Raw genomic sequence first — 25,318 nt, 5'->3', positions numbered from 1 at the left:
TAGTTAGTATGATAAGGTCAAGCTTTTATACCTGACCAAAGAAGTCTCTTCTGGATTAGGCATCGTCATTTTTCTTCAAGTAAAAATTCTGGATTTCCTTAATTGTTACTGACAAGGCCCACAGAGCCTGAAGACACTAAGACTTAAAGATCCAGGAAAAATCAAGCGAATGTATACAAAAGTAGGGATGGCAAAAATCAGGCCTGACAGACGGGGCGTGAGGCTGGACGCATTGCCTGCCGGGTCCCCAGGGATCCTCAAGTCTGCACAGCAGGCTGAGGCACACAGTGACAGAACAACTCAGCGAGCCTCTCTTCCCACACCAGCCGCCACTTTAATTTCAGGTCAAGTTGAAAGCAATTCCTCTTTTTTTTTTTAAACCTTTACGACAGTAGATGAGCTCATTTATAACTCCCAACCACCTCACTACTCTCATTTTTGCTTTTAATCTTCAGAGTAAAGGCAAAAACAAACAAAACAAAAAGGGAATGAACAAACAAAAAAACAAAAAGGAAGAAACTCAGTCCAAATTTTTAAGCCAAGATTCATTCTCTTGCTCTTACAAAAGCCACCCTTTCCCTCGACAGCCACCAGTTTCCTGCCTTTTCTAATGTAGCCTGTAGTTTCACGAAATACTTTTATCTGCTTTATCCCTTTTATTTTTTTTTATAAATTCATTTATTTATTTTTGGCTGTGTTGGGTCTTCGTTGCCGCACGCAGGCTTTCTCTAGTTGCGGCAAGCGGGAGCTACTCTTCGTTGCGGTGCGCGGGCTTCTCATTGCGGTGGCTTCTCTTGTTGCAGAGCACGGGCTCTAGGCACACGGGCTTCAGCAGTTGTGGCGCACGGGCTTACTTGTTCTGCGGCATGTGGGATCTTCCCAGACTAGGGCTCGAACCTGTGTCCCCTGCATTGGCAGATGGATTTTTAACCATTGCGCCTCCAGGGAAGTCCCTGCTTTACCCCTTTTAAAAAGATGCTCTCTTTCTTCCTTCGTGCCACTCAACTGGCAAAGCCTTCTATTAATCAAACTGTGACCACCTGCTTATTCATCTTGATACACATCTGTGCTCTCGCTGTGTGCGGATAGCTCTGTGTCTCACTCAAGTTGGAACCACTTGGTGGCAAGGATGTGCGTAAGTGGCCTCCACGGTCCTCACTGGGAACAGGGCTCCATCCACTGAGTATCTGACTGTCTGGGTTAAACGGTTCACCCACTGCTCTCTTCCCCTCCCCTGCCCAGCGAAAATGAAGATAAACCCATGGGAGATGTGCCTTTACTTCCTCGGGGAGGCAAGAGTGTGGAGAAGGATTACGAGATTATTCCTACTGTGTAAGTGCAGGAGAAAGAGACAAAGATGATGAAGAAAGGAAAGAGAGGATGAGGAGAAGAATGCTCCTTGTAAGGATAAAAACAGTAGGAAGGAAACTTGAAAAACCAGCTTTCTCCGTTCTCAGGATTCCAGGAAACACTCCTGATGAGTAACAAAGGTTCTGAACCAAAGACTAGGTCAAAACATGGTTGTACAGGATCCTAGATTCCTTCTGGTTTCTCAAGGCTCTTTGGCTTTAAATTAAGCTTAAGGTATCAGTCCTATTGAAAGTGGATTCAACTGAATCTCAGTCCAGACCTCCGTCTTCAAGTGAATGTGGGGATGGATCCACTCATTTGGGCCGAGGCTTAGGAATAGACTGAAATGAGAGGCCCTTTACATAACCATCAAAAGGACTTACCCTCTCGACTCACCATACAAAGCTGGTAGAAAGGGAGGTCTCCTGCTTCTGCTCAAGACTTTCTTAAATCAACGGCCACCCGTACCAAAACACCTCCCCAAATCAGCCCTCTGATTAAGGCCACAGGGACATCCTGGCAGCCTGTGGCAGAAGTAACTAAGACTACAGGGCCATCACTCACCTCAGTAAACGCTGCTGAGATACACGCAGATACCACACGGTTAAGTACTGTGGAAACACTACCCGAGGCCCCCAGCATATGGTTCTGCCACCCACTACTATGGATCTATGATCCAGAAGGATGGCCCCTGACAAAACTTAAGTGGGTAATCGTAACACTAGGCACACCATTTTAATGACTTTATAAAATATGCTGGATTCCCCAGCTCCCTGCCTTTGCTCTCCACATAACACTGAACCTGAGACCCTGGCCCATTTGACATTCATGTGAGAGTTCACAGAACCTCCAGAGCACCCAGTAGTGACAGCAGACCCCTGCCGAATGCCCTTCACACTGCAGAATTAACAGGATCAACCTTCACTGGTAACTGCTACACATCAGCCTATGTGGGCCTCTTCCCAAGAAACAAGATCTCAAGTCTCTGCCTTACAGTTTTCCATTGTAAAAATAATATGCATGCATATAAAAATTTTGGTAAATACGGAAAAGGAGAAAGTAAGGCAAGGAACAATGCTCCTAGCCCACCACTGCAAAATGACCATTGTTTTTGTGTACATTTTGGTGTACTGGTTTTATCCACAGGGGTAGGCATTAATTATGTAAGCCACTGGGAGGCCACTGGTGAATTAAATAAAATATAGAAGTCAAAATAAAAATAAGTTACAGGGCTTCCCTGGTGGCACAGTGGTTAAGAATCCTCCTGCCAATGCAGGGGACACGGGTTCGATCCCTGGTCCGGGAAGATCCCACATGCCGTGGAGCAACTAAGCCCATGCACCACAACTACTGAGCCTGCGCTCTAGAGCCCGTGAGCCACAAGTACTGAGCCCATGTGCCACAACTACTGAAGCCCGTGTGCCTAGAGCCCGTGCTCCGCAATGAGAAGCCACCTCAATGAGAAGCCCACGCACCGCAACGAAGAGCAGCCCACGCTCGCTGCAACTGGAGAAAGCCCGTGCACAGCAACGAAGACCCAATGCAGCCAAAAATAAATAAATAAATAAATTTATTAAAAAGAAATTAATTACAACAGTTCCTTTTTGAAAAGAAAGTTTTTCATTATTACATGAGTAATATATGCTTGTTGAAGAAAAAATGTCTAAAATACAGGTAACCAAAAAGCCAGGGGGAGAAACATCATGCATGAGCTCATCTCCTACAGATAACTATTGTTTATTTCGTGCACTGCATTCTTTTTTTATGTACATATAAATGCCTTCCTTTTAAAACAGGAATTAAAGCCATTAGCCCCTTTAAATATGCCTTCCATTCAAAAAATGAGGTGATACACGTTTTCTGTAACCTGCTAGTTTTACTCCATGTACATCCAACATCTTCATTTCAAATGGCTACAGAGTGTTGCATTATATAGCAACATCATAAATTATTTAACCTGTACCTTTTTTGGTTGTCTCTGGGGATCTTTTATTGAATTATTAGGTAATTCTTGTGTAGTCTAATAACCAGCTAAGGAGTTCTTTTTTCCTCTCCTTTCGAAGAAGTTAAATTTTTTGACTCAACAACTACCATGAGACAAAGTTAATCCCAAACCACTCTCATTTTTAAAAAAATTTTTTAAATTAATTAATTTACTTTTGGCTGCGTTGGGTCTTTGTTGCTGCACACAGGCTTTCTCTAGTTGTGGCGAGCAGGGAATACTCTTCGTTGCGGTGCACGGGCTTCTCGTTGTGGTGGCTTCACTTGTTGCGGAGCACGGGTTCTAGGCGCGCAGGCTTCAGTAGTTGTGGCACGTGGGCTCAGTAGTTGTGGCTCGTGGGCTCTAGAACGCAGGCTCAGTAGTTGTGGCGCACGGGCTTAGTTGCTCCGCGGCATGTGGGATCTTCCTGGACCAGGGCTCGAACCCGTGTCCCCTGCACTGGCAGGCAGACTCTTAAACCACTGCGCCACCAGGGAAGCCCCACCACTCTCATTTTTAATGACACATCTGTGGACTAGATATGACTGATTTTAGAAACAAAATTACTTTTGCCAGGGCGAAATACCCAAGAAGACTATTTTGTCATTTCTCTTTGCACAGAAATGAAAATAGCCTTTTGCCTGCTACCATGAAGAACCAAATCAAGCAGCCATTTGGATTTCCTCTACTGGATATATAGTTATTGAGAGTTCAGGGGTTTTAAAGGCAGTATTTTCTATTCAGAGACTGATCCAGGGCATTAGAAGTCAGTCGTCTCTGCTCTCTGAATCACTAAGACAAACCTGTCCTCTCTGTGTGCAACCACCACAGGGACCAGGTCTCACATACTCTGTGCATGGACACAGACGTAGAACGTGACAGTACACGCGGCCTCATGTCTGAGAAGTCAGGTTTTTCCAACATAACGAGGTCTGAAGACTCAGTGACAGCCTTGGAATACTCACCTGCCACCTTCACCCCCCCTCTCCCATGACAAGGCAAACAAGTCTGCACCAGGCTGCCCTCACTTGAAGGAATGTTGAATACTCTGCAAATGTGTGACGAAGAACAGCTATGAAAGCTAAGGATGCCACTATCCCGGTTCTCAGTGCTGAGCTCTGAGGGCCTCAGAGCCTGGCTAAGGCGGGACGTGGCCTCTCTGGGGACAACCGTGTGATCCAGGTGTGACACTTTCTAGGCAACACTGGCAAAACATGTCCTCAGAGAACCCTTTCTTCACTCTGATCACAGGAGGCTCTGATTGTCCTAAACGCTATACAAAGTGTAACAGACACACTCTCCGTAGTTTGTTTTCAACCCCAGACAACTCCTTCAAGCAAAAGTACAAAGGAAAAATACACAAAAGGGCAAAGACAACTAAATTAAGATGAATTTTTTTTTTTTTTTTTTTGTGGTACGCGGGCCTCTCACTGTTGTGGCCTCTCCCGTCGCGGAGCACAGGCTCCGGACGCGCATGCCCAGCGGCCATGGCTCACGGGCCCAGCCGCTCCGCGGCACGTGGGATCCTCCCGGACCGGGGCACGAACCCGCGTCCCCTGCATCGGCAGGCGGACTCCCAACCACTGCACCACCAGGGAAGCCCAAGATGCATTTTTATTATGTGCAAAATGGGGGGCTGCGAGGGGGAGGAGAGGGACTCTTAGGAATAAGTACCTGGACTGGGGAGGGTCAGAACTGCCAGCTGCCCGATGCGAGATCATTAATTACATGGGCAAGGGCGGAGCACCTGTGGCCTTGGACGGTGCAACAGAATAATTCACTAGGTATTTGTGTTAAGTGCCTACTGGGTGTCCCGTTGGTTGTCTGCTGCGGATACAAAACAACAGGATAAACAGGTCCCTATCCTCCGGCTCTAAGGGAGACCCACTACCACAATATATTTAGGTCCCCCTGTCCCCAGCTTCCAGGTGGCAGGTGGAACTCCCTGTGCAGGCACGAGGGATGGCATCCTGCAGGCAGAAGGGACAGAGTTGGGAAGATGGGGTGGCATCACACTGTCCCGTCCCCACGCTTCTTCTGAAATGGGGAAGAGCCCCCCCGGAAATGGGGACTGTCACAGCAGTCTGTGGCACAGAGGGGTCACGGGCCAACATCAAGGGGCTCCCCATTTTCACAGCTGCCCAAACTTGCCCCCAGATGGCTGCTGAGAAGTCACACGGGGAGCAGACAGTCTATTTAATGACACTGTGATAGAGCAAAAGCAGGAGATAAAACACAATATGGCTTCTATCACAATATCTCATCTGTTCCTCATCTGAAATGGGCACTGTCTTAACTACTGAGTTCAGAAAAGTAATTGCAAAATTCTCCTGGGTAATTATTAGTCTTCTCTCAGTGACAGAGGAAATCCAGAGCAAAGTTAGGGATAGAGGGGGCTTTGACAGGTCATTTAACTCCTGACTTCAGACAGAATATTGAAAACACTGCAGACAAATATAAACCCATTTTTAGATGACTTCAGGAAAATCGTTTACATTTTCCAGTACCCAAGTTCCCCATTTTGTAATACTCGTCTTTGTACCTCATCTAGTGGTCCTCCAACTTCATCCCAATCACTTGGGGGGCTAGCTAAAACCAGATTGCTGGGTCCCACCTGCACAGTTTCTGAATCAACAGGTCTTGGGTGGGGCCTGAGAATGTGCATTTCTCACAAGCTCCCAGGTGGTACTGATGCTGAGGGTACTAGGACCACACATTGAGGACCACGGTTCTAACTTAACCCTTACTGGACCGAACCCTTACATCCTCAACAGAACTGGATACTAGTTGGCCATCGTCCCCTGGTCCAGAGGCACACAGATACTAGAATAACAATCCAAGAGTCCCCTGGCCATTTTTTTCCCTTCAGCCTAAATAACAGAAGTTCCCTAACATCTTATTATAGGCATCATTTTCCAACCCTTTAATCATTTTTGAGGTTTTCTGTTGGGATCTCTCCAAGTCCCTTTTAGTTGTGGAGCCGTGAACTAGACCCGGAACCTTAGTCAGAGGTGGGATGAGGTTGAGTATAAAGGGAAAATGACTCACAGATTCATACCACATCCTCCTTTTATTAATCTCCAATACCCGAGCTTGCCTTGTTAGCTCCCTCTGATTCCTGCCCTTCTGACACCGTTACAGGCTGCAGTAATGCTGAGTTGACCTTCGAAACGCCTTTCTTCAGAGAAGCTCAAAGCACTTCTCTAACTAACACAACTGTTGACTTGACATCCCCAACCAGACTGGGGATGAAGTAACTTGTTCAATCGTGTATCAGTTTAAGAGGGAGAGAAAATCGGGAACCCAAATTCAGGTTTCCATCCAGACGTCACTCTGTGGAGAAAGATGCCCCTTACTTTTATTGCTTTTATGCGGTATCAAGTTTCCTCCTTTATAGACTAATAAACAGTCCCTTTCCAGGTGCAGGTGAAACTCCTGATCTCCTTCCCTGCGTGGGGAATCGTCCCAGAGACCTGCGGTTGTGGATCAGGCCCTGGGGGCCATCCCCCTCTTACCTCCATCACTTCCCCAGCTGCTGGAAGAGACAGGGAAGCAGGGCCCCGTGGCACTGCCGGCTGCCCGAATCCTACAAGGCGGAAGCCCAGATGGACTGAAAGCAGCCCACGGGTGACCCCCAACCCTCCCCATTTGTCTTCCTTTCCCTCCTTCTATTCCTTGCTCTGCAGGTTTACTCAGTGTGCAAGTCGCAGCCCAGGCTCTGTCCCGCCTAATTTGAGCATGTGGGCTCTTTGAGAGTAGGAACTATGCTTCCTTTGTGCATTGTATGGCTCTGGGGGTGCTTAATACATGCTAAATAGTAACAGCCGTCCCAGCATTTCCAGAAGCAATCGGCATTCCTGCCGAGGGCCAGATCCTATTACCATACACTTGTGCCCAAGACAGGCAGCGCTGAAGACACCCCTCTGCTCACTGCTCCTTTCATCCGGAACTCAATGTATCAAATCCTATTCCTGCAAGAGTTCTTTCTGAAAGAACATTCTAAAAGTGTGATCACTGAGCACATGCATTAGGCTCCCAACCAAAAGGCAACCTGTTAGATAATGTAAGTCTAGCCACATAGTTACCTATTAAAAACCGCATGTGGATGAAGGGGAGCCAGAGAAAACGTTCCTCTCCACTTCCCTGAAAACCCCTCAAAGCTTCAGAGCAGAAGACTCTTCTCTAGGAATGAGGTCACAGTAAAAGAAATCTACTGCGATCAGGAGTTACTCTGTCAGAGCCTCTGGGGCTGTAACTATTTTAAGGGGGAAAGGACTAGGACAGAAGGGCGGGCTGCCAGGGAGAGCAGCTTAAACAGGGCTGGAGGTCACACCTGCACAAAGTTAAGTGCAGGAGGCTCAGGTGTGCCCGGCACACGGCTGAAACCACGGGTCCCGGGCTCCTTCCACAGGCCACAAAGCTGCCCATGTTTCTCAGCATCTGGACCCCCTGTTGGTGACTCTAGGTTGAGCTCACTGTGATTGGTCACGGCCAAGGTCACAAGTAGTCAACAGAGCCTCTTCTCAGGAGGGCACCGAGACCACTGTCCCTTTACCAGCCCCCCCAGGGTGAGCCGCAGGAGGAGAATCGAGGCTCCAGCAAACAGGAGAAATTCCCACCCTGACACTGACATCACCTCCTGGCCTAGATCACTCTCTCAAAGCGCATAAATCACAAAAGCAAACACTCGGAGAGTGTCTACGAGCATTTTAGTAACTCCTCCTAAAAGAACATACGCTTCCTTGTAGTAAAACACCTTGGGAAACTTCTTTCTGTTAAATTAAAAACATGGATAAATCTTAAACAGCTTTTCTTTTTTGCAGGACTAAACTACAGTTGAGTGGATGAATAATAGCTTGAAAAGGATCTAATACCCAACCACGGTATACCTCTAGAAACACTCCACTGAGACTCTGATGGTGCCTTATTAACAGTCAACAGTAAGAACAGTTACTCTCTTTGGATAAAAGTATATATTCTGAAGAATCTCCTGGAACAAAGTCGCTTTAACTGCTGACGATGACATTACAGACTTCTCTGTTATAATTACAATGAATCCGGATGGCAAATTTCTCTTCTACTCAATAAAAAGACTTAAGTTTTTTAAAAAAAAAAGTTTATTTCTAAAAATAGCCCAAGAACTCAGTTCTATTTTCCCGTCTTACATTCTTTTCCTACTAAATGTACCACTGAAACATTTCCTTTCATTGTTGGCACCTTGGGTTGTTCGGATTTAAAATCAGACAATACATACTAACAAAGAAGTCTTTAAATGCAGCTTTCCAAATGGAAAATGGCATCTGAGGGCAAGCCTTCCTCCGGGCCCACAGATGATGGAGCCCTAACGCCTGGGAGCAGCTACTACCCCGTTAGAACCGTTTCATTAAAATCAACATTCCCAGGGGGGAGATAATTTACGTATTAATTGATAAAGAAATTCCTGCCAGGTTCTGTGTCATAAGCAAGTTGTCTGGCATGAAGTCAGAGTCTTCTGAATTAAAACACACTTTGAACTAAGCAAGGTGATTCAGACTTAATTGAAAATATTCTACATTAAAATCTTTAGTTTTCTTCAGTCCAAATTTAAGCTGGCGACTTGTTACATTAAAAGCAGTTAAGATTAGGGAATTCTTCCAGAAGATAATTTCAATTACTTTCCAAAAGCTTCCTCCTAAATTCATTTTATTTTTTAAGGGCTTCTCTTTAGGAGTATATGGATTTAAGCACCAAATCGTCCTTTAACAAAAACTGTCCATCTACACGTTTTACAAAATTACATTTGACACTCCCATTATTTCTGCACATAAACTTGTAGCTCACAGTAAGTGTAACAGGAATCCACTTTCAACATTTTTTTTCCCTCTAAGAGTTAGGTAACCATTGAAAATAAAGCTCAATGACACACCATTCCATTAATCAAATATTTGAACAGATAAAGTATATAACAATCCACAGATTGCTTTTGCAAAGATAAAAATAGTAAGAATCACATACTTTCTCTTGGGAAAATCGAGTAAGGCAGGTTTCTTGCATTAGGATACATTTAAGGAAAGCCCTTTCGCCACCATTCTTAGAAGCCTCTAAAGTGCCCACCCCAGAGTTCCCAGTTTTCCCAAGAGATAAAAAATTACTATGATAGCAACATTAGGAAGATTTAAGGAGAAAAGAACAAAGAGAAATCTGAAAGATTCACCCAGTACTCACAAGTACTTTCAAAGAAAATCGGGGCTGCAATTCTTCAAAGACTGCTCTCTGGGGATCACCGACACAACCTGAGTCTAAAATAGACGCCTCTCACATGGGGCGGAGAAGTCACATTTCAGCTTGCTAACTTCTACTTGGGTAAACAGTTTTACAACTCATAGAACAAACCCTGGCTAAAATTAACTGCACCGGCGCAGCGGGCAGGAACTCGCTGATCTGCATCATGTGTGCGGGGATTTATTCACTGGGACAACATCGGTGTCCTCTTAATGGGAGATCTGGCCAAGGGGCGTGCCCTGGGGAACAATACGGAGCATCATGATTATGCTAATTATTGAATTCAGTCCCATGGTGCTATCTCCTTTTACGCTGTTTTCCTGTTTTCGCAAGTACTGACAGAGGGAGAGAGAGTAAGCTCTTTTTCACAGCAGGCGTTCACTTGATTTTTAAGCACTTTCAAATCAGACAAAACTTTGGCAACAAGGTGGCAGTGCTGTATGCTCTTCACAAGGAAAAACCAAGTAAAGGGATATTCTGTCAGATTATTTACACAGCATGATTAGACGTGGTACTACGTGAAATTAAACAGGCATCAAAGACACATACCAGTAAGTCTACCAACAAAGAGCGGTAAGTCAAAGCTCTTTTTCTGATATATAATGAACGAATTTCATTTGCCTTCTGGCTTTGTCTTCTGCATCTCCCAAGGAGCCGCTGTGAGGATACAGGTTCACTAATAAATTACAACTGAGAACAAATATCTCAAATATTTGCAAAAGGCATCGTCCTTAGCAAGAAGCATGTTGAAGTGTATTTAACTGCCTGGCTGTCTGGAACTGGTAAATTGTCCTTTATAGGTGACAGGCCACCTATAAATCATGTTGAAGCTCACGTTGACAGTTAAAGACCCCAAGTACATAGCTGATATTCAAAAGAAAACTGGAAGTAACACGGAACTTTCTTTGAAAAATACAAGTTGCCTTAATAAGTACAACTTGGATCAAAGACACAGAACTGCTTATCTACTCAAGATGGTTCAGACTAGTCTGTGTAGATATTTAAGTTCTTATGACATATTTTGCTCTTACTGGACACTTTATGAGAACTATCCAGGCACACCACCAACATCAATCAAATCTCCAAACATCTCTGGGAGATGTCATTTTCCCATTTTGTTTTTTAAACAGATGGGTAAACAGGGAAATTCAATGCCTTGTCCAACGCTTCTCACTGAATCAACGCGGGATTATTCCACCTCTGCTCCTAACCTCTCTATGACATGTCTTCCATGTTAACTATTCAGCTATAATCCTACAAATCTTTTCAGAGCTGTCTGTTTTCCCAATTTTAAAATGTCATATGTCAGTTTAGATTTCAAGAGATTTATTCTGCTCAGCTCCCAGATCCCAGGTCTGAGCTCTGAGGCTCACACCCCAACTCCCTGGTACAGGCAGGTGACATGGACCCATAAGACCTGGCTGTGTCCTTATGAAGCACTTGGCCACCTGTGGCACGCCACCCAAAGTGGCGAACGGGTTGGTTTTCACTGGCATGAGCTGGCAGCCACCGGCACAATCCCCCTCCCGGTTGTTTACAAAAACTGCTGGCTGCCAGTCTGGGCTTCCACCCCCAGGCCCAGCCTTAGGCGGCTACAGCCAGCACGTGCTCACCCCCGTGAGATGGTAGCTGCCCTGCACTCACCATCCCAACCCGTCACTGGAGTGGGCCCCCCAACTCTGCGCCAAAAGGAAAGAACTTATCGAAGATGGCTGACCTCTGATTAACATGATCACTTCTCAGTGATCCACAGCGAACTTACTCTGGAATTCTTAACGCCAAAGGGGGACATCAAGACGCTATTTTTGACACAATTATCCTTATCCTATTATGTCATAGTTCAGTCAAAGAGTTTCTAAGCCAAAACATTATTTCTAGCCTAAACTGAAAAAAAGAAAAAAGCCAATACACCGTAAATACTTATGCATAGGATCTGGCATCGGAGAGGGTCAGGATGATGGACCCACATCCCTTACACTGAAGGCAGGAGACGCCGAGCAGCTTTCCAGTTCTTCACGTGTCAAATATGCTGAGTATGACTCCACTGTTGCTTTCAACAGAGGCCACACCTGTTCCAAAATGCAAGAACTAAAACATTCCAAAGAAAATAGTGTATCCTCCAATGTACGAGTCACCCTGCTGTTTCCTTTTCATGAGTGAAAAGAATGTGAGAGTCATCTGGACTCTTGTTCCAGGCATACCTGTGACAGTAGAGAAAAATCTCTGTGCCTCATTTCAAAGCAAGGTAAAGCCTCCCGTTCGCTGTCATGAACTGTGGGTGGTGGGCATGAGGCAGAGGCAGAGCTATGCGCATGGGGGCCGGCGCCTAGGGGCTCTTCAGTCCGACAGACCCATGAAATCCAGACAAAGACAACTGTTCTGACAAACTCACGTTACTGGACTGGCCTGGATCACGACCCTCCGGAGCAGCTACCTCTATAATTTAAAATTTTCTAGTCCCATTAAAAAAGTAAAAATAAACAGGTGAAATTAATTTTAATAACATTTTTACTTAACTCAATACATCCAAGATGCCGTCATTTCAACATGTAATGAATATAAATATCGCCAGTGAGAGGGTGGGAGACATGGAAAGCCGAGGAACTCAGACAAACAGGAAGAATATGACTCAGAAAAGAGAAAGGACTTAAAAGGAGGACAAACAGACCAAAAGGAGGAGAGATGAAAAGAAGAAAAGCGTTCCTCCCTGGGTATGGAATCGAGTTATAGAATCAGGTAACAAATACTGTTCCCGGAATACTGGAATGTTGCCGTTCCGGGACGTGCTGCTGAGGATACAGAAAGGAAAGACAAGGTCTCCATGTCAAGGAGCTCACGGCTGAGTGAGAGGGACAGACCCCCCCAGCCCCAACCTGGCAAATACACGGTTCTGGTAAATAGGGCAATGCAGTTATGTGCTGTGGGCCATGGGAGCACAAGGGAGGGGGGCAGCTTCATTTTTAAATGAAGGTTATTTCTAATGAAATTTTTTTATTGAAGTATAGTTGACTTTGAATTTTGTGTTAGTTTCAAGTGTACCGCAAAGTGATTCAGTTATATACATATAGATATTTCTTTTTCAGATTCTTTTCCCATACAGGTTTTTACAAAATATTGAGTAGAGTTCCCTGTGCTCTACAGTAGGTCCTTGTTGTTTATCTACTTTATATATCGTAGTGTGTGCATGTTACTCCCAAATTCCTAATTTATCCCCCCCCACTGAAATTTTAAATATATGTCCTAGAATATTTCAGGATTCTGAATTTTATTTTGGAATCTAGAACAGTCATAGATAGATTATTCCAAAATATTTAAAAATGACATCTGGAACCAGCAGTAAAGTTTCCCCTCTGAGTTATTTATCATCTTCATTACACCTGGTTATTTGGCCTAACTAGTGAAGGTACAGGGCAGGAAAAAGGTAGGAAGGGGAAAAAATTCACATCTCACCACGGTCCCCAGGTTTTCAGAGGATGGCATAAAGTACTCAAAAACTTTGTGCTGAAAAAAACATCCCCAGCCCACTGGGGAGAAAGTCTTCTTTGGACCATAGCTGGGGAGTCAGTAAGACCTGCTTCAAAAGGCAGCCCCACCCACCAGCTGTATGACCCCAGGCAGCTCAGCGGGCCGTGAGTCTGCTTCCTCGCCACCCATAAAACAGGGGCAATGGTGCGACAGCAAGGGGCAGCGTGAGGACTCCGGGCCGGCCAGGCACCCGGTCAGGCACAGCCACGCACGCGCTCTCAATAAACCACTGCGCCTTTAGGGTCGCACCCTTTCCGTGTTCAGTGCAGTCCTCGCTGAAGACCGGTTTGGGCTGTTACTGAGTGAGGATGAAAGCCTCCCGACTTTCATTCTTCAAAGCTTCAAAACAGAAAAAGTTGAAAGGGGCTTCAAACAATTGTTAAGTATTTCAGGGAAGCCAGGGTCTGCCAACTGTCTCTGAAAACCCTGCGGCCTGGACAGCCTGCTCAGTTCTCCTCCATTAGAGCAGCTCAGGCTGCAAGCTTAAGGCTGGATCAGAGTTTAGGGACACTGACCAACAGGACGCACAGATTTCATATCCGGCAGGTGGTGCAGTAATAGCCCCCTATCTGTTCCTGCTTCCCTGTACCCATACCCTGGGGGAGCCCCTGCCCACACTGACCTGGGCTTGGCCTGCAGACATCACCCAAAGACTTAAGGGCGGGCCCAGGGGAGCCTGCCGCCTCCCACTGCACTTCGGAGCCCTGAGACCACCACCTGGAGACTCCCGGCTATAGCCTTCTGAGGATGAGGCCACGTGGACACAGGCTCGCCCCCTGCCACTGAAGCCCCACCTCGGGCAGCCCGACGATGGCCCGACGGGCCAGGAGGCCATCCCAAGCCTTGCGGCCCCAGCCAAGCCACCAGCTAACTACAAAGACCAGCCGGGCTAGCTCCAACCAGAAGAGCCACCAGGGTGACCTCCCGAACTGCGAGACAGGAGGTTTCCTTTTCCCAGCTGCTAGAATTAGGTGGCTTGTTATACAGCAAAAGCTCACAAATATACAACCTTCAAAAGGTCTGTAACAGTCCATCCCTTTACTTCCAAACGAAATCCTTTAAGACTAATCTACGTCTATCTTACTCTTAAAAATTCACAATTGTAGCTTAAAAAAAATCCACAATTCTGATTACTACATTTACTTTGTCATCTCCAGATTATCACGTTAATCAAACTAAAATGAAATAGTGATATGGTCTGATGATAAAATTGCTAAAATGTCAGTGCTCTATTTATTTCATCTTATAATTGGAAACAAATATAAGTGGCCTTCGATGCTACAACTCTCTGTGCTAAAGTAATGACTTCTCCATCCTGGCCTTCAGAGTGATTACATGGGCAGAGTTCACAGCCTTTCAGTCTGTCTTAATACTTCAGAAATGGATTAAGAGTACCATTTACACACACATGAGCAGAGAAATCTGACTCAAAGAATAAACCACTTTTTCTCCAGCATTTTTTGCAAGCTAAAAATATATATACACATAGTAGCAAGTTCAAGACAGTTCTTTTTAAAGCCTTTGATAAACAGCTAATTCTGCATAATCTATAACATAATTATATCAGGACTATGAAAATAAAGGCAGCATTATTACTGCTGTTGTTTGAATACTTATTTTAACAGAGTTAATTTTTTAAGTATCTTAGAAAATTTAAAAATTCTAAATTTTAAAATTAAAAAATTTTTAAATTTAAAATTTAAAAATTCTAAAATTTCTAAATTTTCTGGGGAAAATTTATCCTCACCATACATTCCTAATAGTCACATCCATTTAACAGACACTTGTTAAACAACTGCTTCCTGCCACTAAGAAACTCCCAAGCATTTGCAAGATTTGAACAAACGGCAGGCTGCCCAAGACTATAGCAGAAAATGGTGTTAATGACAGTTCTACCTTCAAGAGGCTCATAATCTGATAGGAGACATGACAGTATATATATAAACCTTTCTACCGTATAAGAGGGTCATCAGTAAGTATCCCAAAGGGTGAAAATCCTTTCCAATAGGGATCTAAGAAAGGAAGAAGAGGCTTCTAGTTGGGTTAGTCAAGAAAGGCATCTTGGAGAAAGTGGCATGTGAACTGAGCCTCTGCCTGCTGGCTGATAAGCTTTCAACAGTAAAAGGAGTGGAAAGAACATTATACAGAACCAACAACATGAGCAAAGACATGAGAAAAAGGGAGGCTGTGATGCATGTCTGTAGAATGTATGTCTGGGAAATGGATTTCAGCTCTATCAATTAATAGCTGTTTAGATCACTAATAAAGTTCCTTAATTTCTCCAAGTTTATGCTGTAAAGTGTCCAATGATTGTGTGGAGTCCAGAGAAAGACTGCCCGGGTTTCTTCTAGTTTCAACACTTAATAGTTGTTGACCCTGGGCAATTACTCTCTCTGTGTCTCAGTTTCATCATCTTTAAAATGGGCATAACAATATACAAATTTCATAGGGTGATTATGAAGATTAAATGAGTTTATATTTGTAAAGCATGCAGAACAGTGCCTGGTGCTTAATATATAAATATTTTGTTAAATAAACAAACTCGTGTTTATGCATACATAGCAAGATAGATAGATAGTTAGATAGCTAGACCAGTAGACAGATGTGTATCAATACAGAAATACAGATATAGCTATATCACCAAGGACAGAACGTGTATGTAGTAGGTGCTAGATATATTTAATTTTTTCCTTCGTCTGAAGTTCACAGAGCACTGTACTAGAACACGAGGGTCAGCCATGTTTTCCCGTGCCTCAACATGAGCCTCCACTCAGAAGATCAGAGACTGTCCCTCCCCTTCTCTCTTGGGGCAACCGTTGTGCACGTGAGATGCTAGGTTTAAACTGCTAGACAGACACAGCACGGCTGCCAGATTCAAACAAAGCTGTAGTAATGTCTCATGTAATAAATGAACCTTCATTGGAAAAATAAGCATAGGCTCATTAAGTACAATCGAAACCTCTATAATTTATTAGTATTCAAGCTAATCTAAAACAAGAAACCTTAAATGTACTGTAATTTGAGATTTCAGGCGGAAAAAAGTAGACAAAGCCACATGATTCAAAAGGTAGGTTAATGAAATCTTACTAATTCTAGTCTAATTTGGCTTCAAGTAGTTATATATCCAAACTGAAAACACTTTTAAATGCAGTTGTATTACTTGAACCTATTAACAAATATTAAACTGAGTTCCCTCTGTTTTTAAGATGAAAATACAGATTATACTAAAAAAAAAAAATACTGCTAAAAGTACTTGAAAATATTCTGTCGTGTTGAAATAAGCAAAAATGTCCTGCAATCTTACACTATTTGTTTCAAAACCTCTTTTTCATAGATAATGCAGCAGTGAAAATTTCACCCACCACAGATCAAACTGTATTGTCAATTCCGCACTGGTGAACAGAATGTGAATTAACAAGTTATGCTGAACTGCTAATCGTAAATGCCCACTTCTCAGTTGACTCCATCCAATTATAGGAAAACTATTAAGAATCAGACAACAAGCTATTAACCTCCAAAACCTTCTGGCACATTAGCATTCAGTATTCATTTCTGTTATTTCAGTCACGCTGTCTCACAAGCAATTAAGCCAACTTCAACAGCTCCTACAATCTCTTTTCAGGGTAAGGACTAAAAGAGGGCTGTAGGTGAGCTCTTTAATAGAGCCGTGCTGCTGGGTTCATTCGAATCCCAACTTCACTACCTACTAGCTTAGCAACCATAGGCAAGTTAACAGACTTGTAAAAATGAGTCAATGGACATACAACACTCAGAACAGTACCTGGCATGGATTTTTAAAAAAAAATGTTTATTTTACCTATGTAAAATAATGATGAAGGGGAATTCCTGTTTGAACCACCTGTACATAGTAGAGAATCTACTTTGGGGCTCTGGGTTTTTACAGGAAACTTGCAGGGTAAATCTGAAAGGACCCTCATAATAGCAGCCCAAGGCTGCCAGTTTTACTAATAATAATTTCAAGTAAGTTCTCATGGCTCCTGTGTTCCATTCTCAAGTCGCCGAGCATTCGTAAGATGCCTAAGTGTGTGGGAAAACACGACACTTGGTACCAGTTTACCAAAACAGTTGGGAAATCAAGGATTTGCTTTCTAACTTTTAACAGGTTTTTTGTAAATGGATGTGGTCTGTTCTCAACCAGACACACTGAGAAGTGGTCACTTCGGGGGTAAGCAGTTCAAAATCAACCTCAAATTAGAAGAGCTGAAATATTCATAAGAGATTCTAACTTCACTTGGCTACAAGAATCCGGTAGGTGGCTGGTTTCAATGGGGGGACAGAGCCTAGTCTCTTGAGATAAATGTACATGATTCTATCTCTTAAGTACTGTATATTTCATTTTAAAAAGTGCTCCAATGAGGGCTCATTTTTCAGAATATCAGCATTAAACAAAAAAAACAGAAGGATTAACAACTCATCTCTTAAAACTGTAATAGCCCAGAAATTATAATAATCCAAGAGGCCATTCTCAGAAACACAGAGACCAGCTCCTTTACACAGACCCTGGTTCACAAAAAGAAGCGTGGACAAACGGTACCGGGGTATTGGGGTTGACTGTAGACTGTGAAACAGGAAACAATTATCCATTTTAGACCTTAGTGCTCACATTGTAAGACTCGGTTTCTTCTTTTTCTTGACATTCTCTTCCTGTCTCTCTAATTGTCAGGAAAGGGTGCATTTCCCAGTTCTTTGAGTCAGATCTGTTTTTAAAAAAATGTTCCTAAAAAATAACTAAAAATTATTCTTTTTAGTTTCACTAATTAAGATCCTTTCATGTCAACTACACTGAAAGGAGGAGTTCTTGATAAATCCAGATTTCTTTAAGGCTTAACGTGGGGAATACAGCCAATATTTTATAATAACTATAAATGAAGCATAACCTTTAAAAATTGTGAATCACCACATTGTAGACCTGTAACTTATAAAACACTGTACAACTATACTTCAATTTTAAAAAGTAAAAAAAAAACCCTCTTTTTAAATAAGATGATGGACATGTAAAAGAGTAGCATATTAATAAATTCCAACTAACACTTTGATTTTGAATAAGAAAATTCTTGTTATTATTCAACTCTAAGATATGATATTGGATTACAGGATAATAAACAGCCAGTTAGACAAAGGGTATTCTAGTTGTTCATACACAGCCTATCAGAAAAACATGCAAATCATGATGTCAGACTAGCACTTACTGTTCTTTGTGTAAAAGTGTTAAGTAAGCCATATCTTCTCCTAAGAGTGTAGAGGTAGGCCAGTGTACAGGAAAAATAATTAAGATAAAACCCCAAACAATATCCAAAAGAATCTCTCTGAGATCATTCACTAAAGTAATCTCTTTCAAAATTTAATCCTGGGCACTGAAGAAAAGGAGGAATCAATCACATCTAAGTTACGATTCTTTAGAATGTGTTGGACAATTCTGAGACACACTGAGAAAAAAAGTATTAACAACAGCCAAGAGAAGACGGCAGCTAAAACTTAAGGGTCAGAGATGAGATCAAAATTAGAAACATATAATGTCTGGAGAACCGTCCATATAAGGGTATCTTTAAATCAGTAACTAAGTTAGGATAGTCCACTGGGCAAAATAAACAGCTGCCATCATCAGAGTGGCTGATTCTTCATCTCTCATTCAGAAACCTCGGTACCGTCTCAGGAGCCAAACATGACATGACTGTACGCTCAACAATGTTTGGAGCTATTGTCAAAGCTGGTCTCGACTTTCCTAGTCCCAGGTGAGAAACTCATATACTTCGATCTTTCCTTTTTATAAAAGTACAAAAAAGCAACAGTAGAGGATGAACTTCTGCTGAGCCTTCCTCACCACATCTGGTGCAGCATATTTACTTACACTCTCCAACCCCATGGACTTTCTGATTCCCCAGAGTAGGCTGCTTTCCCCTCTCATTTACTTATTCATCAGACTTTCAGGGAACTTGTTAAGCTGGTGCCAAGCACGAGAAAGGTGAAATAAATAATGATCTTACCTTCTAGGAGTTCAGTGTGGTATGGAAGACAGACACAAATAATTGTAATACAGTGTAAGGCCTATAATAGAAGTCTGCACAAAAGGAAGGTTGCAACTGTCTTTGGGACTTGGGGAGGGTCTGCGACGGAAATGACCAGGCAGAGAAAGAGCGAAAGGCATTTGAGGCAGAGCGATCAGTCCAGGCAAAAGCTCGGAGCATGTTCTGAGAATAGCAAAAACTATGTGCTCAGAGTGTGAGCGACAGGATGTGAATGGGGGAAGAGGCAGAAGATAGGCTGAAAAAGTCGACTGCTGAGGTCCCCATGTGCCATGCTGACTCGGTGGTCCACTGTCTTGTACCGCTGAGGCTCTCAACTCTGGCTACACATTAAAATCTCCTGGGAAGCTTTAAAACAAAATATTGATGTCTGGTATTTGTTAGTATCAATTAATTGGTCCAGGATGGGGATTGGGCATTGGTGTTTTTTAACAGTCTTCCCATGTGACTCTGTTATGTGGCTGGGGTGAGAACAGCCACTATAGGCAACAGGGAGTCAACACAACTGTGTGCACAGGATGGGGGTGTAAGAACACTAAAAAAATAAATAAATAACTGGGCAGCAGTGTGAAGAGTAGATCAGAGGCACAGAGACCAGGGGAGGAATGTCAATGGACAGGTTACCGAATACAGTCGAGAGGTAAGAGTCTAAGCCAGTAGTCAGTAGTAACCTTTCCTGGGTCACTGACCTGTGTGAAAGTCAATGATAAAGGTTAGATGCCTCCTCCTCAAGAAAAATGCACCTATGTCAAAATTTCAGGGGATTATGAACCTCTTTGAGCAGTGGACTCAAGTGAAGAAAGCCTGACCTAAAAGCAGTGAATAGAAAGAGGAGAGAGAGACTTCTGAGGTAGAGTCAATAGCACGGATGACTCCCAGGTGAGGGGAAGGAAGAGGGATTCAGGCTGTCACCACCACTTCTAGCTTTAGAATTGTTAGTGATAAACATGTATTTGTGCACTTACTTAAGTGTCAGGAATGACACTAAGCACTTAACATGTACTCCTCTCAGGGAATCTTCCCAATTCTAGAAGACAGATTGCAATCAGGTTGATCACTGAAGAAGCTGAGATTTAGAGACATTAAGGCGCTTGTCCAAGGTCATGCGGCATTAAGTGGTGGAGCAGGAATTCAATCCTCCAGAGCCTGCGGTGCCCCCGGCACCTCTGGAGGGTGGAGAGGAGACAGGACAGAGCAAAAGTAGATTTAGGATGAGAGGAGGAAGGGGGAGGGGAGGGAACACACAAATTAGTTTTAGACATGCTGTGTTCCAGACAGTATAAGACATATCAGTGGCGCTATCTGCTACGTCAGGAAAAAAACAGAAAGGAGCTCCAGAGGGGACAGCAGAACATAGCAGCAGAATGTTTAGGGAGTCCTCTCCACAAGCTGGGCACCGTGCTAAGTGCTTCTCTCGGGGTGTAAGTGCTATCGTTACCTTCCCTCTACAAGGAAACAGACTTGGGAGATCAGGTCCCAAAGCCAGCAAGTGATGGAGCCCATCTCCTTAAGCCCTAACCTAAACCTCTCTGGCACCATAAAAAGGAATGGAACCCATGGTCAGAAGTGGCAGCAGCCCCCAAGCTGTTCTAAGACCACTAGTGTGAGATACAGGGTTTTTCTTTTTTTTTTAAAGCTTTATAATTAAAAAAAAAAAAGTTGACAGTATTTATCCATTTCCACAACCTAAAGGATTTTTATATTGTTTCAGTTATTGAGGGGCGATAAGAGATATCTGTGTCTCACCCGAGTGAAATATCAGAGCTACATCTACACAGGGCAGTATGCAGACTTGGATGCAGGCCTGTGCAGACAACAAGCAAGACACAAATTCCAGGCAGTGTTATTATCATCTGAGTCAGGATTCAGAACAATTAGTCTAATGAAGATAGTGTCCTATGTTTCCGGAGGCCACAATGAAGCCAGGAAGTGGTGAAATTTCCTTTTTTACTTTCTTTTTGCAGCATGAAAAGAATGTGGCTTTTCTCCTCTCTAAAGAAACAAAAATAAAGTCTTAAACCACGCACTACAGGCCTAGACTAGTTACTTCAGGTTTAACAGTGGAATAACTTATGCGCCGCAAGTTTCAGATAAAAACCTGTTATATTTCAACATTTCAGCACCTTTCAAACACCTGTACTGGCAATCACGTAGCCTTTGAGTTAAAACCATCGCCTCTATAAAAGTACTTTAAAAAAGCCTACAATATTATCCTAGAATTTTCTCCTGTTTTGGAATTTAAGCACCTGAGAGAAGAAATATGACAATCCAATTAAAAGGGTTTTGAAGTCCTATGGTACAACCTTTCACTTAGAGCAGGAATTCCTTCTACAGCCCCTGTCCTGGTCCCCCCATCACAGGCTTGAAGTCATTACTCTCCAGGGCACCCACCCCATCACTGGAGAACTCTCACCAGAGCTCAGAGCAGGTCACAATCCTTTGCCTTGTGATGTCCGCTCCTTCAGGGATTTACTGAGCACTTGTGCATCCACACGCACAAGCTCTCCACACCACCTTCCGGTCCTGCCAGTCCCTAATGCACGTCGCTCTTCAACACCCTCTCCTTCTGCTCCAACGACCCAACTCCTCCTCCGGTGGTTCCTCCCGCGACTTCTTTTCTCAGCCCACCACCGGTCTCCCTCCCCTGCTAATGTCTCACCTAAGCATGGGTCACAGGAGTAAACACATTCACCAGGTGTGGTCTAACATCTATTTTCAGCAGCCGCATCACAGAGAGGCTCACAGAAGCCTGTGGCCAAATAAACTCATAGCTCGTTTTTGTCTCAGATGCATGTGGGGCAGTCCTCAACTCCTGCAGATGGTTCCTCCTGAGGCTACTTCATCTTGCTGGTTTTAGAACATTACCACAACCTATTCAGATTATTCTGAATCCAGTCTGCTATGTGTGGTATTAGTCATCTCTCCTAGGTTGATGTCAGCCTTCCTTGAGGCAACAGCCCTGTTGAAAATCTGATGAAAGCCATAAAATGTACACAGTTTTGCAATCAATATCAAATGATTCTTGGACCCCCATGAAGCCCATCCATTGGCCTGTTTAAGGTGAAACCTTAGGAATTCTAGGACCTATGAAAAACGCCTACGGTCACTAGAATTCATTCAGATCCATTTCTAAAATAATTGATTCTCCTATCTAATGCCCAACTTAATACCCAGAAGAAGCCAATCAACTGGAATTCAACTGACCTTAACTCACTAATTCTATCAGAGAAGATATCCAGAAACTGAGAAATCTGCCCAAAACCAAACCACAGGTTTTAAGAATACTTTAGACACAAAAGCACAAGCACCTAAAGTTATACATACAAAGATACGTGTAGCATCACTGTTTGTAGTGACAAAAAAAAAGTGTGTAGGGAGAAACATCCTGAATATCCATCTGCAGGGAAATGGTTGAATAAATTATGGTGTGTTGAAAATTTTAATTCATTTTTTGGAAACAAGAGTTAGAGCTGATCTATTGACTTGGAGAGATACCCATGATATATTAAGGAGGAAAAGCAAGGTTCAGAATAATATATTGAGTATGATCCTACTTAAAAAGCAAAAAAACCCGACAAACCCTACATCCCTAGACATACTTCTCTGAATACAGGAAAAGGTGTGGAAGAATTCACATCTGTGAACATGGGTGGGGGATGAATTCTTTTTTTCTTTGTTCATCCTTGTATACTTTCACTTGTTACAAGCTAATGCTGCTTTTGCAAAGTAATAAATTCTAAAAAGAAAAGAAACTAAATAAAGCTGACAATAGGATCTATAAATAGACTCAGCTCTCTCATCCCAACATTCCAGGCAGGTTTTCTTTTTCTTTGGCTGCACCCCACGGCATGCAGGATTTTATTTCCCGGACCACGGATTGAACCCGTGCCCCGCACAATGGAAGCATGGAGTCTTAACCACTGGACGGCCAGTGAAGTCCCAGGCAGGTTTTCTAAATGCCTAATTTCTCCCAAAGGTTCCCACCCAGAGTATACCTTGGACGAAATCTAACTTCCTTTTTGACTTTTCAGTGATTCTGAGTTTTTTACTGTTTGGGGTACTTGACTCCATGTCACAGGCACTCTTCTGTAATACAGAGTAAAGCTGTGTTTTGCAGATTAAATGTGTCCACAATTCACAAGTGTGATTATTTTCCCCCTTAGGAAAATACGCACCTCAGCAGAGCGGTAAATAAAAGGTATGCGGAATCCACATTAGTCCAATACGCAGGAGATGGACGCATGAAGCACAAACACTAGCAAATTCTAAGGTGAAGACATATGAGCAGAGACGCCATTCCTGTTGGTTCAGGGGTTCTCAACCTTGGCTAAACATCAGAATTACCTGGAAGCATTTTTTAAAAATACCAGTGCCTGGGCGCCCCTTCCGGAGATTCTAAGTTAACTGGCCTGGGTGTAGGTACTTGTTTCATTTTTAAAGCTAACTAGATAATTCAGACAGAGTTAAGAACCACTGCTTTTTTACAGTTCATCCTCTTCCTTCCTTTCTCCCAATCTTTTACAAAGAGCTTTTTCTTTATCGGTTATTTTAAGGCTACATTTGGGAAAGCCAAAACCGATCAACCAGCTGACCCTGTCCACCGTCTATAATTCACATCGTCCTTATGTGGACTTTTGATGCCCAAATTAAATAAAGTTACGTAAATCCGTGGCTACCACAATTAAGGACCCTTCACATGTCAGAAGAGTATTTGTAGCTTCATCTGAATAATAACATCATTTATTATAAACTTTGGAGACAATGATTTTATGAAACATCTTAGGATGCCAAACATTATGTTGGAAAGCAAAAGTGCCAGCACTATTCTACCGATTATCTGAAATTTTGCCACATATTAGTCAATTAATGGACTTCCTGGTTTTTTGCGCTAATCTAAGTATTTTTAAAAATTCAGCTCTACCACATCATAGAAAATTGATAAAAAGAAAAACCATTGCATGAACTATTTCCCCCATTCAAATTCAGTATCTGAGGGCTTCCCTGGTGGCGCAGTGGTTGAGAGTCCGCCTGCCGATGCAGGGGACACGGGTTTGTGCCCCGGTCCGGGAAGGTCCCACATGCCGCGGAGCGGCTGGGCCCATGAGTCATGGCCGCTGAGCCTGCGCGTCCGGAGCCTGTACTCCGCGACGGGAGAGGCCCGTGTACCGCAAAAAAAAAAAAAAAAAATTCAGTATCTGAGAACAATTATATGTCCAAGAAATTTTTTAATAAAGTATGAAAGGGGATTTATTAACAAAATGAAATATTTATTTAGTACATATTACATTACAGTACAAAACAGACAGAATTCTATACTTTGGACGCATGCCACAATTTATACAGAAAGATAGTTTAAAACAAAGGACAATGTATATTATTTATATGATTTATAATGGCTGGTATTAACAAATAATTGCCTTTATATATATATATATATCTACAAGTGTGGACGGCATTAGCATATATTTTCAAAGAAGCTTACAACGGTCCATCACATGAGTTCTGATCCAGGAATTGCACTCCTAAGCATTTATCCCAGTGAAATGAAAACTCAGGTCCACACTAAACACCTGTATACAAATGCTCACAACAGCTTTATCTGCAACAGCCCCAAACTGGAAACCACCCAAATGTCCTTCCAAAAGACAAAAGGTTAAACTGTGATACATCCATACCATGCCAGTGCTCAGCAATAAAAGGGAACAAACTATTGATACATGCAACAGCATGAAGGGATCTCCAGGGCATTATGCCGAGTTAAAAAAGCCAATCTCAAAAGGTCACAGGCTGCATGATTCCATTTATATAAGAGTCTCAAAATGACGAAATTATAAAGCTGGAGAACACGTTAGTGGTTACCAAGGGTTGGTGGGTAAAGGGAAGGTTATAAAGAGGTAGCAAGCAGAAGCCTTGAGTTGATGGGTCAGTTGTGTGTCCTGGTTGTGGTGGTGGCTACACAGATCTACACGCGATGGAACTGCGCACACACACACAAACACACACCACATATACGTACATACCCACACAGTCACACACACCCACACACCACATATACATACACACCCACAGTCACACACACACCCCACATATACATACACACCCACAGTCACACACACCACATATACACACACACCCACACAGTCACACACACACACAC

General features: G+C 43.1%; 1 protein-coding gene across 5 annotated transcripts in view; it reads right to left on the bottom strand.

Moving 5' to 3' along the window:
* SLC20A2 (solute carrier family 20 member 2) overlaps positions 1-25,318 on the bottom strand; it is a 109,286-nt gene that overhangs the window by 63,848 nt on the left and 20,120 nt on the right. The window contains exon 1 of one of the 5 annotated variants that reach the window (XM_029226394.1): positions 19,123-19,150. The exons of 3 other annotated variants lie outside the window; for them this stretch is intronic. The gene's annotated coding sequence lies outside the window, so the exon portion shown is untranslated. Of the gene's footprint in view, positions 1-9,535; positions 9,615-19,122; positions 19,151-25,318 lie in introns of those variants that run through there. One more of the 5 variants, XM_029226393.1, reaches the window with a different exon arrangement.

Source organism: Monodon monoceros, unplaced genomic scaffold (genome assembly GCF_005190385.1).
Source record: "Monodon monoceros isolate NGI ecotype Baffin Bay Population unplaced genomic scaffold, NGI_Narwhal_1 Super_Scaffold_17, whole genome shotgun sequence".
Taxonomy (NCBI): Eukaryota; Metazoa; Chordata; class Mammalia; order Artiodactyla; family Monodontidae; genus Monodon; species Monodon monoceros.
This window is presented reverse-complemented; position numbering and strand designations above follow the sequence as displayed.